We start from the raw sequence: 16,779 nt of genomic DNA, 5'->3' as shown, positions 1-16,779 counted from the left end.
AATATACAGCGATTCAATCTGCCATGTTCTTAGTCTTTGTTAACTGGTCTTATATTATCTACAGATAAAGTCCTTTCCTTACCTTCCTTCCCGACTGTCACTGTCCTATTTCCTACTTGGATTATCTGTTGAGGCAAATGATAGCGGGCTTTAAAGGCTCTTCCTGATTTATTTTGTTTTTTCTCTTGTACCCAATCTCCTACTTTAGGTTGCCAAAATTTTCTGTCTTCTTGAATTTTCTGTTCCCTTTGTTGTCTTAATTCTTCTTTTTTAGTTTTTAGGAGATCTATCCATTCTTTTTTAAGTTTAGTTTGGGTTTCTATTTCAGGCTTATTTTCTGTATTCATTTGTACTCCATATCTCAAATAGTGCGGAGTTATATGGTTCTCTGCTCCTAAGAGATCTATGGGTGTGTTATTGATGGCCAGCTGCACCTCCTTCAACCATTGACTCCAACTACCACTGCGAGTGCACAATAATTTTGCCAAGGCTAGTTTGACATCTTGGTTTCTCCGTTCTACCTTTCCTGCCGATTCAGGATGGTAAGGTGTGCTAAACTCAAGCTGTATCCCATGAGCGGTACACCACATGTTAAAGTCCTGGTTTTTAAAGCCAGCTCCTTGGTCTGTATGAATTACTCTGGGAGGCCCGTTAGCGACCAGAATCAACTCACTAGCTTCTATAGCATCTTGTGTCCTACAACTCTTTGTTGGGATCAGGGTGGTGAATCCGGTACATTCATCAATACATACTAGGCAATATTTATTCGGTCTTTTAAATGGCTTTTTCCCGTGAGAGGTCGGCAATGGGCCGATAAAATCCATTATCCATTTATCCCCGGGCTCCATATTTTGTGACCGAATAATTTTCGGTTCTTTTTTAGTTCCTCCCGAAATATTATATTTTAGGCAAGTTTTGCATTCATTACAATATCTTTTAACTTCTGCATTCATCCCACGCCACCAGTATTTCTGCTTTAGGTGTGACTGAGTGGTTTTTATTCCTGGATGCACGGCCCCTAAGCCTTCGTGGGCCGTCTTGATAAGTTCTTTTCTCCCTTTCCTAGGGGGTATTATCTTAGCCTGTTCTGTGGTTTGATCTTTAAATTTGGTTTTGACTACCCCATCAGATTCTTCCCAGTAGTCCTGATTTTTAGGGTATCCTTTTACTTCCTTGCCCTGAAGTAAGTCTTCCAATTCTTTGTCCTGATTCTCTTTTTTCATTTGCCTAGTTATTACTCTTATTTTATATTCTTTTCCCAAACTTGCGGCTTTGGCTGCTCGGTCAGCTAGATCATTTCCTTTTTTGTGTTCACCTTCTTTCTGGTGTCCTCTGACATGTATCACTTTTACATTTGGGAGGTTTTCTTTTAATCTAGCTATTTCTTCCCATATTTGTCTATATTGTATGGGGTGATTCCTACAATCATGGAATCCTTTTTCACTCCATTTATCTAGTTCCTCGTTATAGCCTCTACTGGCATAAAAGCTATATGTACAAACGAGAATTTGGAGTTCTGCAGGAAATTGGCTTGCTTCTTTTAAGGCTAATTCTAACGCCTTTACTTCTGTTTTCTGGGCTGAACCTCCCAGTGGTCCTTTTATTTCTAAGACCTTTTCTTCTTGGAACTCATTGTTTAGTTTTGTACCGATTACTATTCCTATTCCTGTTAATTTTTCTTCTTTACCTTGTTTATCCAGGCCTCTTTGGGCACTACCATCTGTATAGATGTACATATCTGGATTGAATTCAGTTTTTTCTTCAATAGCAGCTAGTTTATATTTCGGTGTCCACCAAGTATCTGTTTTTCCTGTAAGGGGCTGTATTTCTATAGTGGGGTCAGCGAGTAGGCTATCCCATTTTTCATACCTGGCCGAGTGGACCCTTTGGCTCCTTTCTATTTTTTGTTGTTTGGATTGTAATTCTGCCAATTCCGTGAGGATAATTATCTTTCCTTCCCCTTGGATTTTTCTGATGAGTTCCACTGCTCTAGTTATGGCTACCCATGTTTTTTCTAATTTTGGGTATTTCCTCTCTGTTTCTGTAAAGTTTAAAGAGATATATTGGAAGGGTTTGTTCTGTCCTTGACTGGTTACTCTTACGGTGGCACTTTCTTGCCCTATAATTACTTCTAGTGTAATGTCTTTCCCTGGTTCATGCTTTCCCATGTTTTCTGCTTTATTTAATTGGTTGATTAGTTCATTTAGGTTATTTTGATCTTCTTCAGTCCATGAGAATACTTTCTCGGTTAGTTTTTTGTACAGGGGTTTAGATATTTCTGCATATCCTGGGACAAAGTCTCTGGCATAGTTACATAGGCCTAATATTGCTTGTAATTCTTTAATTTTGGTAGGAGGTTGAATATCAGCTATTTTTTCACTGTATTCTTCAATTAGTCCTTTCCCTTCATTGGTTAGTTCCACTCCTAAGTATTTTACCTTTTCTCTGGCGATCTGAGATTTTGCTAGTCCAATTATATATCCCTTATGGTACAGGTGTTCCATTATTCTATGTAGGCAGGCAAAATGTTCTTCTAGGTCACCATGAGTGATATAAATATCATCTACATAGCATTCTATTTGTCCTGGCGGAGCTAAGTTTTGTACTGTTTTTCTGACTTCTGCAGAAAATATTACTGGGCTGTTTAGGTATCCCTGAGGGAGTCTGGTCCAAACTAATTGTCTCCCTAGGGTGTCTGTTATGGCTGTATATGGCCATTCTTCATTTGGGATTGGATGACTCCAAAATCCATTTGATAAGTCTAGGGTAGTCTTATATTTCTCCCTTCTTAAGGTATTCAGTGTAGTCTGAGCTCCTTTAAAGTATGACGAGAAGGGCACTGATCCTGAATTCAAGTCTCGGTAGTCACAGACAAGTCTGTACTTTCCTGGCTTATCAGGCTTTGGTATTCCAATTATGGGTGTATTGTATGGGGATCCTTTTTCTATTAGGACTCCCTGTTCCTCAAGTCTTTCTATGACTTTTTGGATTTCCCTAGCTATCTCTGGTTTGTTGATGCCATACTTCTTTTTGATTTTGAAGTGTCCCATTCCTGTGGGAGTGGGATCAATGTTTAGATTACCGCAATGGTATGAGTCTTTTTGCCAGATTTCCCAGTGAGTTTGCACTAGGTGTTTTATTTTTGCTCTGATTTTGGGGTTGCTTTCTTTATCTAAAATTTCTTTTAAGTCTTCTGTTCTTTTGTCTTCTGTTTGTTCTAGTAGTTTGTGTCCTTTAATGTCTTCCCATCCTAATATTACTGGTTCTCCCTGGTCTTTTAGACCTTCTATAATTAGAGCTTTAGTCTCTATTTGTTTTCCATTTTTTAGGATTAATTTGATTTTTCCTACATCTGCCCATTTTACAGGTGCTCCTATGCCCTGATAAGGTTCTGTTCCTACTTTTGGTATGTTTAGTTTTTCTGCCAAACTTTTGTCCATTAATGACATTTCTGCCCCTGTGTCTAGCATTATTGTGAGCCATTGCTGTCTGTGGGGTTTATACCCCTCTATTTTTCCTTGTTCTTGAGGGTAGCATGGTTCTGCTGCTGTCTGTCTGGGTTTTCTCATCATCCCTGTCTGGTGGATTCTTTGCCCTTTTGTATTCCTTTCGTCCCCTTGTGCTTGCACTCTGGCTGATCCAGAGGTTATTGCTTGTCCCTGACTGTTTCTGGGTCTCAGGTTGTATCGTTCTTGTTGAACTTGTCCATTTGGAGGCCTAGGTCTAAAATTTTGTTGGGGTGGCCTATGTTCCCGAGGTTGTTGTGGTTGCTGGGCTGGCTGTAGTGGAGGTTGGTATCCCCCTCTAGCTCTTGGGTCTTGATAATTCGGAATGGGGTTTCTCCCTAAATAGTTTGGGCTTACTCCTGGAATTGGTCTAGGAGGTAGCTGCTGTCGGGGAGGTCCCTGGTTTCTGGGTTGGACTTTTTCCACTACCTGAACCAATGGTTCATATTGGGGTCGGTATGTCCATGGTTTTCTTTGGTTTTGTTGGCGTCCTTGCGCCTTGGATTTCTGGGTTTCTGATTTAGGTTTTTCTGATTTCCTTTCCTTGGCTTCTGGTTGAGGTCCGTGGGGATTTTGTTTTCCTATTCTATCTAGGGATAGATTGAGGACTTCTCCTAAGTTGATTAATTCTTGTCTGAATACTTGCCATGGGTTTTGTCCCTGTCCTAGTGCTCTGTTCGTGGCTTCCCTGAGCCTGTTTGCATGGCCTTCGTTCTGGAATTGTCTGAATAATTGCGACCTGACTTGGACATAGTTTATTTCTAGATCTTCAGCGGATTGTGCTACCTGGAGCATTGTTCTCCCTGATTCCAGGAGTGTTTTGAATATCTTGTTGGCTGCTTCTGCTCTTTGGGTTCCATATACCCGGTTGTGGGCTTCATGGAGTATGGTAACTAGATTTATGGTGGTGTGCGGTTCCTGATCTAAAGCAGGACAATCCAGGGCTTTAAATAAATCTGAATTTTCTTGGGGGGTTAGTCCTTCCAAGAAGGCTTTTAGTTTTTCGAAATGTTGAATTATATATTTTATTGCTGCTCTGTCATCTGAGGGAAAGTCTAGGAAGCAGATTTTAAAATTCTTCAGTGAGGGATCACCGTACACACGGCGGGCTGCTACCGGTTGTGGTGCTTGTCCGGCTTGTCCGGGCCTGGGATTATTGATTAGCCATCGGGCTTTTTCTACAGCATGTTGCGCCACTAGGACTTGTGCTGCTACTCTATTTAGTTGGGGTATTTGGAGCACTCTGTCTGCTGCCACTATAATTTGCTGAGCTATATCTTCTGCCCAGGCATGTTCTGACATGCCTGGTACTAGCGGTACTTCTCTTCCCCTTAGGTCTGTTTCTCTTCTAATTACTGTTACCGTATGTTGAGCTGGTAGAACGCCAGCGGTATGCTGGTGGGCTGGTTCTAGGGGGTTTCCAGTTCCATCTGCTGGTATACATCCATCATAGTGATGGTGAGTTCCATCTACATATTCTATTCTGAACCTGTATCGGAGTCTTGCTGCTATAGGTTCTCCATTGAGTCTGTTTAGTCCTTCTAGGACTGACTCATCTGCCCTCAGTCTTACCTCCTGACCTCTTAGGTTAGGTGGGGAGACTATATTGTCGTTTCCTGCTGCGACTATTTCTGCCCAATCATTTCTAAAATAATAGGCAGGTATATTGGCCATTTTCTTTTTCTTTTTGAGGGGCTTTTTTTTTTGTACTATTCGCTATATCCCTACAGAAGGAGTTTATTTGGTGACAAAGATAATATTTATGCCGTGAGGTTCAAGATAGTGCAATCTCTCGAGCCCCACGTTGGGCGCCAATTGTTATGTTATTCAGGTGGATATCCTCAATAGGTATGGGTTACTACCGGATTAAACTACAGTACCTCGGGCATATACCTGAGGCCGTTACCTGTCAAGTTTACCAGTGGTCCCTATTGACTGTATGGTCCTGATAGCTACAAACTCGGCTGGGTTTATCGCAGGTCTCTAGGTCCCTTCAGTTTATCCTTTCACCTAGAAGTGAGAGGGATTCACTTTAAGTCAATCCTAATGCCTTCTCAGCTAAGTTCTAGACTTAACATACCAACACAAAGGTAAACATATCTTATCAAATAAAGGTTCGGCGAATACGAAGTGTGTGGTGTAAAATATAATAGAAATTTATCAATATAATAAGTTGAATACTCACAATCAGATGTTTTCAGTTAATCACAATCGTTACAGCCTTTTTGAATGTTCTTAAAAGATACCTAGGATAAAAGCAGAGCTTAATACCTGAGTGTCCCAAATGGGATCTTCTTAGACTAGCATGTTTCAGCTAGTTGGTTCAGATTGTATCTTCTTCAGGCTAGAATGCAGTGCCTCAACCGAGAATCTTTTAGGCAGGCGTATTTCAGCAAGCTCTTAGCCGTCCGTATGTTTCATCCGATCGGTCTGTATTTTGCACAAATGTGCCTTTTCTGCAAGCCTGGTGGTTCAGAGGATCTGCAGTTAAGCCGAGATGGTTGGGTGACTCATTGTCTGTGTTTCAAGACAAGAGTGAGTTCTGTCTGTTTTAGCTCTGCTTTTATCCCTTACAGTCTAGATTAGATTAGACTTACAGTGTGGAAACAGGCCCTTCGGCCCAACAAGTCCACACCGACCCGCCGAAGCGCAACCCACCCATACCCCTACATTTACCCCTTACCTAACACTACGGGCAATTTTAGCTTGGCCAATTCACCTGACCCGCACATCTTTGGTCTACAGGCGCTGTGAGGCAGCAGTGCTAACCACTGTGCCACCGTGCCGTCTAAGTTAAGCAATTACATCATTTGTTTAAAGAACTGGAATCTCAAACTGTGCCTCGGTCAGCATTGTTTAAAGGTCGCGTTAAACACTTAATTAGCTGAGAAAACAATAAGTAGCTGATAAGTAGCTGGTAAAGAGCAGCTGCCACGTAGTCATAGTTATACTTAATTGTTGCTAGGCTAAAATACAATAAAGAGTTAATAGTATCATTGTTGCTACAATCTAATATAATCAGGTAAAATTCCACAGAAGAATCGAGTCTTTTCATGAAGAAGTAGACGGATCCCATGACACTTAACGAGTTAATAGCATCATTGTTGTTAAGCTTAATCTAATACAATATAATATAATCAGGTAAAATTCCACAGAGGAATCGAGTCTTTTCATGAAGAAGTAATGGATCCCGTGACATAACTATATTGTCCGGCATTCAATTAACTGAATGAAAAACACCCTACCTGTGTCCTTCGGATAATCGGGATTCCTCTGTATCCAGGTAACTCTCCCCTTTCTTGCAGTGTTTGAAGCTCAGACACTGCTCATCAAGTCTAAGCCAGAGTTCCTTCTGTAACCAGCACTTGCTACAGACATCACTACAAACTACAATGGGGTCCACCAGTTCCCACATCATACAAACACAACACATCACCCTGGCCCTGTATATCCACTTTATTTACTTAGCTCTTATTTTGATTTTTAAAAATGTATTCTTTTTTTTAGCTTGTAACCTGTAAATGTTTCTCCTTCTTACCTTAAATCTGAAAGTAACATATAATAGATCGTCCAATTAGCCTTACATTCCAATGAACTTGTGGTTCTATGGTGTCACTGTTTGCTTTGTGCTGGGACCCCAATCCTAGGATTAAGTTATCCTGCTAAAATGATGTTACAAACTATGAACCTAAAATGCCAGCTTAAAGCACCTCTTCTTTTCTGCACCAAATTCCAGGCGGCCTTTGAAGTCCTTGAATTTTGTACTCACTTGGGCCATGTCTCACTCCAGGTCCGATTTCTCCTTCCTAGCGGTACGAAACATATTTACTCTCTCCCCAGCAGTTGCTGTGAGCTGTTGTTTTTAACCAATTAGAGATTTTATAATTTATGGATCAATCCCTCTGAGTTTCCTGTGGAAAAGCAAAACAAAACTGAACAATTTGTGAAAACAAAACAGTCCCTCCATCAAATCCACAGGGCTGCCCATTGAACTGCTTCCCCGGTGATTTTTCCCCTTAAGTCATAAAGTTTGTGTGTGTGTGTGTGTGTGTGTGTGTGTGTGTTTGTGTGTGTTTGTGTGTGTGTAGGAGGGCTTTCGAAAAGCTTAGAGTTTTAATGATTAAAATTGTGTTGGTAGTTCATGGTAATTTTGATAATCAACTATAGATTTGTAACTAATAGTAATTCTTGTTAAGTGCATGAAACATGAACCTGAGTCCAAGATATAGGCAAACTGGGGATTTTGTGTATGCTGATAAAATCTTTAACTTTTGCGGTGATTCAGGGAATAATGGGGCTTGATTTCCGGTGTACTATGTCAGTTATTCAAAACATTTCCCATAGGAAGAGTTAAAATCAGTCCAACTACTGTTTGATGCTGAAATATATAAAACTGTATGACTGCTTTCATATATGCAACCTGAGAAGAGCATTAAATATTTGAGAACACAACAGTGGGTCACAAGTCCATAAAGAAAGATCAGAGAAAGTTCATTGCTTCATTAGCCTTTTGTATAAACATGCAGTGCAATAATACAATTTCAATCTAGTTGTCAAATGGTCTGTAAATTAAAAAAAAACAAACTCTAATAGACATGGAATAGAGATCTCATACAAGTCTTTAATGTGCTTTTTACACTTATAGCTGCAGGCATTTCTTAGCTGAACGCACAGCTAGTGTTAAAGTCTTAGGAGAATTACGAAGTACATGTATTGCAATCTATCCATTACTTTCAGAGAAACCTTTGAAGACACATTTCCCAAAATGCTTTCTTTTAATCAGGTCTCAGACAGGGGATTTAGAAATCCAAAGATTTTGATGTTTAATAGTCAGATTACAAGGATTAGTAATATAGCACATGGGCAAAATTATGTGACAATTGGATTTCAGTTCCAATTGTGTTGACCTAGGATGATTTGCAGAATGTGAAGGAAAACAAAGCAGCAAATTCAAAGGAAGGGGATGTGGAATATGAAAAGGATAGTGACATAGCATTGAAATAATCACAAGATTCTATGCATTGTGCAATTTATTTTATCAAACTGATAGGCAGAAAAAGTATTTTAAAAGCATACAAAAAAGCCCTGTGTTGGATACTTCAAATTATTTTATTTTTTAAAATATGTTTCCATACTTGCATATGCCAGATATTTTCAACAAGCTGTTAGCTGTCAGAAAAGGCCTTGTATCAAATATTTGAATATTTTGAGTGTATTTGAGCGTACAATTCCATACAGCCAGCAGAGTAGCACCTGAAATTGCCATATAGATACTTATAATTCATTTTGAAGGCTGTAAGTGGCCAGTTTTTTTTTGTCCATGTGTGGGGAAAGGCTTGAACACAAGCACATTGATTGAAACCATTAATATTTTTGGATTACCCTGTGCTGGCCAGGCTATAAAATGTGAAGAAACTTTGACGGTGTAGGTCTGGTTTGAAATTGATTCTTGAGATTGGTAATAAATATCACTTCCAGTGTTGTTGTCAAAGGCAGAATCATTCAATGTTTGCCAAGGAACTAAAGGACAAAGACATCACAATGCTATGGAAGTGCTGCAGATTGGTTTTCTGCTTATAACTGTAGTGTTAAAATAAAACTAATATTGTAGCAGTAAAGTTACTCAGTAATCACTTGCAATTCTCCTACTATAAGATACTTATGAAATTCTCAAACCTATCACTCTCTATAGATCTTCATCTTTCAGTATCTCTCTCAACCTTTACGTCATTCCTCTAAATTGACCTCTTTGACCAATCTTTTAGGCACTTGCACCTAAAAATGGACAGATTTTCATTTTCAAAGTCAGTAATGATTAGATTAGATTACCTACAGTGTGGAAACAGACCCTTCGGCCCAACAAGTCCACACTGACCCTCTGAAGAGTAACCCCCACCCACTAGTGCCCCTAACACTACGGGCAATTTAGCTTGGCCAATTCACCTGGCCTGCACATCTTTGGATTGTGGGAGGAAACCGCAGCACCCGGAGGAAACCCACGCAGACACGGGGAGAACGTGCAAACTCCACACAGACAGTTGCCCGAAGGGGGAATTGAACCCTGGCACTGTGAGGCAGCAGTGCTAACCACTGAGCCACCGTGCCGCCCACGTAGCAAAAATTCAGGGAGGAACATGCCTCAGGGGGAAGTGCCTGCAAAGACACTTACACTGTGGTAGCACAGTTGTGGTTTAGTTAATGAATGAAAGCTTTTTCAACAGATTCTATTTCAACCTCTGTCAGATTCATTGGTTCTATATCATGGGATGAATGGGCATGGTTGTATATAGGTATCAGGTACCTTGGATGTACCAGTATCCCAGAATTCCAGGCAAATGTGTTCGGGAGAAAGTGAGGACTACAGATGCTGGAGATCAGAGTCAAGGGGATGGTGCTGGAAAAACACAGCAGGTCAGGCAGCATCCAAGCAGCAGGAGAATCCATGTTTTGGAGATAAGCCCTTCATCAGAAATCAGAAATGTTTTGGGGACTTTGTTTTGATCCCAACTTGCCTGATGGTTACAGATAAATGCTTTAAAAAATCTAGAATGAAAAACTTGTCTAATCGAATCATGGAACAATTCTCAACTGTCGCAAAAGACCTTCTGGATCATTAATGTCCTCAGGGAAGGAAATTTACTTTTCTTACCTAGTCTGACCCTCAGCAATATGATTGGTTTTGATTGCCCTCTGAAATTGCCTTGCAAACCACTGCAAAGTTTAAACAATAGAATGGAAGACATATTGACCTAGGCACTGGCAAGGAAAATGGCTAACACAGCTCTCAATTGAGAAAGCTGTCCCTCACTGCACAACCAACAACCTGACATCATTCTCACAGAATCATATCATAGAGGCAATCTCCCAGACGCCACCATCACCATTCCCAGATATGTCGTGTTTCAATGGCAGGAGAGACACACCAAGATAGTGGTATACAGTCAGGAAGGAGTTGCCCCTAGGTATTCAGTATTGATTTTGGGCCCCATGATGTCTCATGGATTCAGTTCAAATATGGCTAAGGGAACCCCCTGTTGAATACTGTCTATCTCACTCACCTTAGTTGATAAATCAATGCTTCTCCAAGTTGAACACACATTAAATGAAGTACTAAAGTGGCAAGGGAACAGGGTGTAAGCTGAATGGGAGATTCAGCTACCAAGAATGGCTCATGAGTGTCACTATTGACCAGGCTGGCTGAGTCCTGAAAGATTTTGTTGCTAAATTAGGTCTGCAGGAATTAGTGACAGAAGCAACAACAAATACATATCTACTTGACATTATCCTTATCACTCTAACTGTTACAGATGTGCCATCAATTACATTATCAGTTAGATCTACTGCTGCGCAGTACTTGTGAAGATGAAATTCCATCTTCACATGGAGGATATCTTCCATTGTGCTGTGTGGTATTACTCCCCTGCTAAATGGGCTAGATTCCAAATAGGGCAAGATGAAAACTTGACATCAATGAGGCACTATGCACCATCATTAGCAGCAACACTGTATTCAACCACAATCTGCAACCTCATAGCTCCATATATCACCCTCTCTATAATTACCATCCAGCTGGGATATTAACCCTGGTTCAATGAGCAGTGAAAGAGGGCATGCCAGGAGCAGCACTGGATTTATCTAAAATGAGGTGTCAACCTGGTGAAGCCACTTGTGTGCCAGGCGGAAAAGACATAACATTGTAAACAGGGCTAAATGAGCTCACAACCAACGATTCTGATCGAAGTTCTGCAATCCTGACACATCCTGTGGTAAACTGTGGTGGACTGTGAATAACTAAGAGAATGTCTAAGGATATCCATCAGACATCAGCCTCACCATGAACCTCAGGCACATCTCTGCTTTGCTTTTACTGCAGCCCAAATCCTCGCCGCATGCACTCCCAACATGCAAGATAAAGAGAGAATCTCATTAGTGCCTGCAATGTTTGAATACCTGGAAGGATTGCTACTTTAGTAACTGGGCTCAATCATTTGCTGTTTATCTATAGCTTGCATATGGTGCAAGAGCTGCTCACTTCACACCTTGAAGCATGGAACATCATGTCATGATAAGGATGGCTAGGATCTGTAGATAATGCTTGACCCAATGAGCAATAACTTTTTATGTTTGGCATTGGCATTAAAGAAGAAAGTGAGGACTGCAGATGCTGGAGATCAGAGCTGAAAAATGTGTTGCTGGAAAAGCGCAGTAGGTCAGGCAGCATCCAAGGAGCAGGGGAATCAACTTTCAGGCATAGAACCGAAGGGCTGAAGAAGGGCTCATGCCCGAAACATCGATTCTCCTGCTCGTTGGATGCTGCCTGACCTGCTGCACATTGGCATTAAAGATCCTGGGATATCTCAATTGCTATAGCAAAAGTATAATTAGCTCCCTGTTGTACCAGCTAAGAAAGTGTCGACTAGTGAAATTTTATTGACTTTATATTCTAATCTGCATTTTTAACTTGGCCAAGTTATCTTTCATACACTGCAATGTTGTGTTTTGCTGTATGCTTGGGGTTTGAGTGTGTATTTGCATTTGTTACTTATGAGTTGATGGATTAGTTTGACTATTTTCCTCATTTCTCAGTTGACTGCACCAGGTTTTCAAATTTAAGGATGCTTGGGTTTCGTGGTTAGCATTGCTGCCTCACAGTGTTAGGAGCTAAGGTTCAATTTTACTCTCTGTGCAGAGTGTGGAGTTTGCACATTTTCCCATGTCTCCTGCAGGTGTTCAGGTGTCCTCCCACATTCCAAATTTGAGCAGGTTAGATGGATTGGCAAAGCTAAATTGCCTGTATTGTCCGGGGATGTGTGGATTAGGCATGGGATTGGCAAGGTTACAGGGATAGGGTGCACGGGTAGTGGTGGTCTGGGTGAGATGCTCTTTGGAGGGTCATTGTGGGCTCAATGGGCTGAATGGCCTGCTTCCACACTGTAGTGATTTTATGATACTGAATTGACAATTCAAAAAGTGCACGGCTGTGTACAGTGCTGCAAGAATTAAGACAGGCAAACATTCTTGAGTTAGTCACAGAAGGAGTTAGCTCTGTTGCTAAAATACACTCACATAAAAAACATTAAAAATGCTTCAAGTAAAAATATATCAACTTGTAAGTAACAAGCACAAATACACACTCAAACTCTAAGCATACAGCAAAACACAACATTGCAGTGTGTGAAAGATGATTTGGCCAAGTTAATAAATACAGATTAGAATTTAAAGTCAATAAAAATTCACTGAATGGGTCGGGATGTTTTGGCTCTCACTGAAGCAGTTACTTTGCAATAGCAGCTGGCAGATTGCCTTCTCTGGAATCACTCTTATATTGAAAACTTCCTTTGAAAATTCTGTTTGCATCAAGATGGTTGTCTGGCTGGCTGTAAACAAGACTCAGTTTTCTTAACTCTCAGAGAGAGAGGTGTTGAGGAGAGGGAAAGTTTCTGAAATATCTCTGCTAAATCTTGAGTTCCATGTAATATCACATGGCCTCTCTCCATGCTGATTGTGAGGGTTAATCACTATTTTGTTGATAGAGTGCAGCATCAGTTATGTCAAATCAAGTAACTGGAAACTGGTACGGGTCCTTGTGGTGCAGTGATTGTATCTCTACCTTTAGGCTTGGAAACGTAAGTTCAAGTCCCTGAGATGTTTAATGCCATCCTGAACAGGGTGATTAGATACTATCTAGCTAGAAACTGAGGAAGCAAAACTGTGATAAAGTTCAGCAATGGGTAACATTGTTATTTGTGTATATATGTAACATGTTTTCTATGCAGCCCTCATTTATTGATTGGGGGTGGAGGTGAAGCTGTAATAGTCTCTACCTACACTCCAAAGAGGAACAATATGGTCACACAAATTAGTTTCAATTATTTTACATTCCAGAAATGGTTGGTTAAAAATTGCATTTTGACAAAATTTAACTTATGGAAAGAGCATTGAAATTGCAGCCTAATGTTTGATATAACTATATCTTTGGAGCATCATAATTTCCTGGAGGTTTACTAATGGCCATAATGGTGGGTGAAACGAATGTCCTAGGAAATTGGGGCATGATATACACCACTGGTGTTCTTCCAGTAATATTGAGCAGTAAGTGAGTATTATCCTATCCCCATGAAACTCAACGCTGAATAAATGCTGCTTAAATTGCAACTTGAACCATTGAATAAATGGTGCTGGTGTGCTTTCTGACTTTAAATAGACAGTACAGCTCATTCAAAAGGACACATGAATTAGTTAGGTGATTACATTTTCTAAGGTCTTTAAATTGTGTAAAACTGATATTACTAATATTTTGCTTAATCAAAGCATTGCTGACAGGTTCAGCCCAGAATACATCCTTTTCCACCTCTGTGGGAAATTCTTTTTATATTAAATATCCCTAATTGATGGTTGGAATACCAACCAAGTGACAGCAGTAACACTTAAAAAAAAATGCATATTTGCCCATAAAAATGCTAACTTTTCACAATTAATCCTAATATTATTTGATGAATGAATTATAGCTACCTAAGTATAAATACTGCAAACACTTTAATTTCTGGTTCATCAGCAAAGGATTATAAAAGCATTGAAACAGCTAAAGAGCACTCTGGGCATTGGATGAAATACTGGGAACTTTCTGATTTTGTAACTGCTTCATTTTGTTTTGTAATAGTGTTGTAAATGATCAACTTTAAGCATTTTCTTTGGAATTAACTGACTGAAATTGGTCTCTAACTAAGGAGCAACAGCTTTTTACATTAATATAGAGAAAGTCAAAAAGGTTCGAAGGTTCTTCCTCCCTCGCAGACATAAACTGAGAAAGAAAACTTTCAGAAAATGTATCCTCAAGGTGCAATTAATGGATAATAAAATCAGCAACGAGGTGCCAATGACTCAGTATGATTTCAAGACATCTTTTCATTCTAACCGAGCAAGAGGAGGTAACATCAAGAGCATGGTTTTTCTTTAATCTCAAGAGGGTTGGAATATGAAAGCAGTGATGTGCTTCTGAGACTTTATAAAGATTTAGTTAGGCCCCAATTAGAACATTATGTCCAGCTTTGGGTCCCACACCTCAGGAAGGACGTTATGGCATTGGAACATGTCCAGTGGAGATTCACACAGGTGATTCCTGGAATGGTAGGCCTAACACAAGATGAATGGCTGAGGATCCTAGGATTGCATTCATTAGAGTTTCGAAGGTTAAGGGAAGATTTAATAGAAACTTACAAGATAATGCATGGCTTAGAAAGTATGGAGGCTGGGAAGTTGCTTCCGTTAGGCAGGGAGACTAGGACCAATGGACACAGCCTTAGAATTAGTGGGGATCAATTTAGAATGGAAATGAGAAAACATTTCTTCAGCCAGAGAGTGGTGGGCCTATGGAATTCATTGCCATGGAGCACAGTGGAGACCAGGATGTTAAATGCCTTCAAGGCAGAAATTGATAAATTCTTGATCTCGCAAGGAATTAAGGGCTACAGGGAGAGTACGGATAAGTGGAGTTGAAATGCCCATCAGCCATGATTAAATGGCGGAGTGGACTCGATGGGCCTTGCTTCCACTTATGTCTTATGGTCTTATGCTCAGATAGAAGTTAAGGAATAAACTTTGAATTCCCTTAAAAGTGAAAGATGAGCAGCCGATGTTAGAGAATGTTTGGTAAGATTGTGAGGTGTCAGCTGAAAGAAAGCAGCTTTAGTAAAGAAGGTACTAAAGTTGGAAATGTGATAAACTCCATAATTAGCACATACTATGCTTCACATTGAGTCATAAAATAGCTGCCAGTTAAAAGCAAATGGCATGTAAGGTGCTGATTACTTGCTTGCAATCTTTGATTCATGAATCAATTTTTCCTAATTTTGTCAAGAGTCATGGTGAGGAGTATTAACCTTCAGGGTGAGTAGTATGGGTGAGAGGTTGTGCTGGGGGAATGGTCAGCATGCAGTGAATAGAGAAGGAATTAGTAATTCAAAAATGGGAATTCAGGACTCAGAAAAGAAAACTAGTGTCTTACAACAGGCCATATATAACATACATGTGCTTTTCAGCATTGCTTGTGGACAAAGGAATGGAAGGGCTGTCATGCAGCTCCCCCATGTCTACAATTCCCACCCACATAATTAACAGACTTGTTCAAGCAAACATGTCTCCAATTCCATGTGATACAAGTGATAATATCTCGCTCTCATCTCTCACTCGGGGCTCTCTTGTGCCCGTGGCAGTGACCCTATTCCCAGACTGGGATGCCTGGGTTCAAGTCTCACTTGCTCCAGAGGTGTGTACTAACATCTCTGAACAGTTTGATTAAAAAAAAGGCAAATGTAGTAACTTCATCACTGTCCCACTTCTTATAATCTACTCTTGGCTACAATTTCCCAATTTTCTTTCTCGCACTCCCTCATCAATTCACACAATCTACTAACCCTCAGATGGATGCCCCGACCTGATTTATCTGATCCAGAATCTGTTCTTCCCCTGCTCCTCTTCACTCAGGTCTGGCCTGGGTCTGAATGCCTTCTCATCTGACAGCCAGCATCCCAATATTGCTGTGAGATATTTTTAATCTGGCAGTTCAGAAACATCTGGCCTACCTCTGGAGCTGGGTTTGAACCCAAGCCTTCCACCTCAGAGGTAGTGACATTACCACTGCACCACAAGGGCCTCTATTTTATTTGCTTGTAAGAAAGTTTCCTAATCAACCTGTTCAGAGATGTTACACACGTCTGGTGCAGGTGGGACCTGAATTCAGACCTTATAGTCCAGAGGTAAGGGCATTACCACAAGACCCCTGTCCAAATCTAGCTGGGAGATATATTTCTAAAAAAGACGGCTCAGTGATGTTGTTACACACCTCTGGAGCAGGTGAGACTTGAACCTGGTGCCTTAGGTCAGTTGTAGGGACACTACCACTGCACCCAAGAGTCATGTCTAAATCTAGCTGGGAAGCAAAGTATAGAAATTTAAATCCGGTGCACCTTTAAATTCAACAGGAATGGTAGCAATCCCATACTTGCTCCCCCTCCCCACCACTCCCTTCCCATTTGCTTATAAATATGGGCCCTGCTGTGCTCCATGTGGAATATTCCCCACATGGAGCATAGCAGGGCTTCCCTCAAAAGAGGTCTTGGAAGGAGTTGACTATCATGCAAAGCAAAATTAATATTATCCACTGCTAATCTCATCACTGCAGGACAATATGAGCCGACCAGGAACTAAACTAAAGCAATGCCCCTCTTGGGCATCAGTGCAAAAGGGGCAATGTAATTTCACAGCCTACGTGATA

This window comes from Hemiscyllium ocellatum, chromosome 1 (genome assembly GCF_020745735.1).
Source record: "Hemiscyllium ocellatum isolate sHemOce1 chromosome 1, sHemOce1.pat.X.cur, whole genome shotgun sequence".
Classification (NCBI taxonomy): Eukaryota; Metazoa; Chordata; class Chondrichthyes; order Orectolobiformes; family Hemiscylliidae; genus Hemiscyllium; species Hemiscyllium ocellatum.
Note: the sequence above shows the minus strand (reverse complement) of the source record.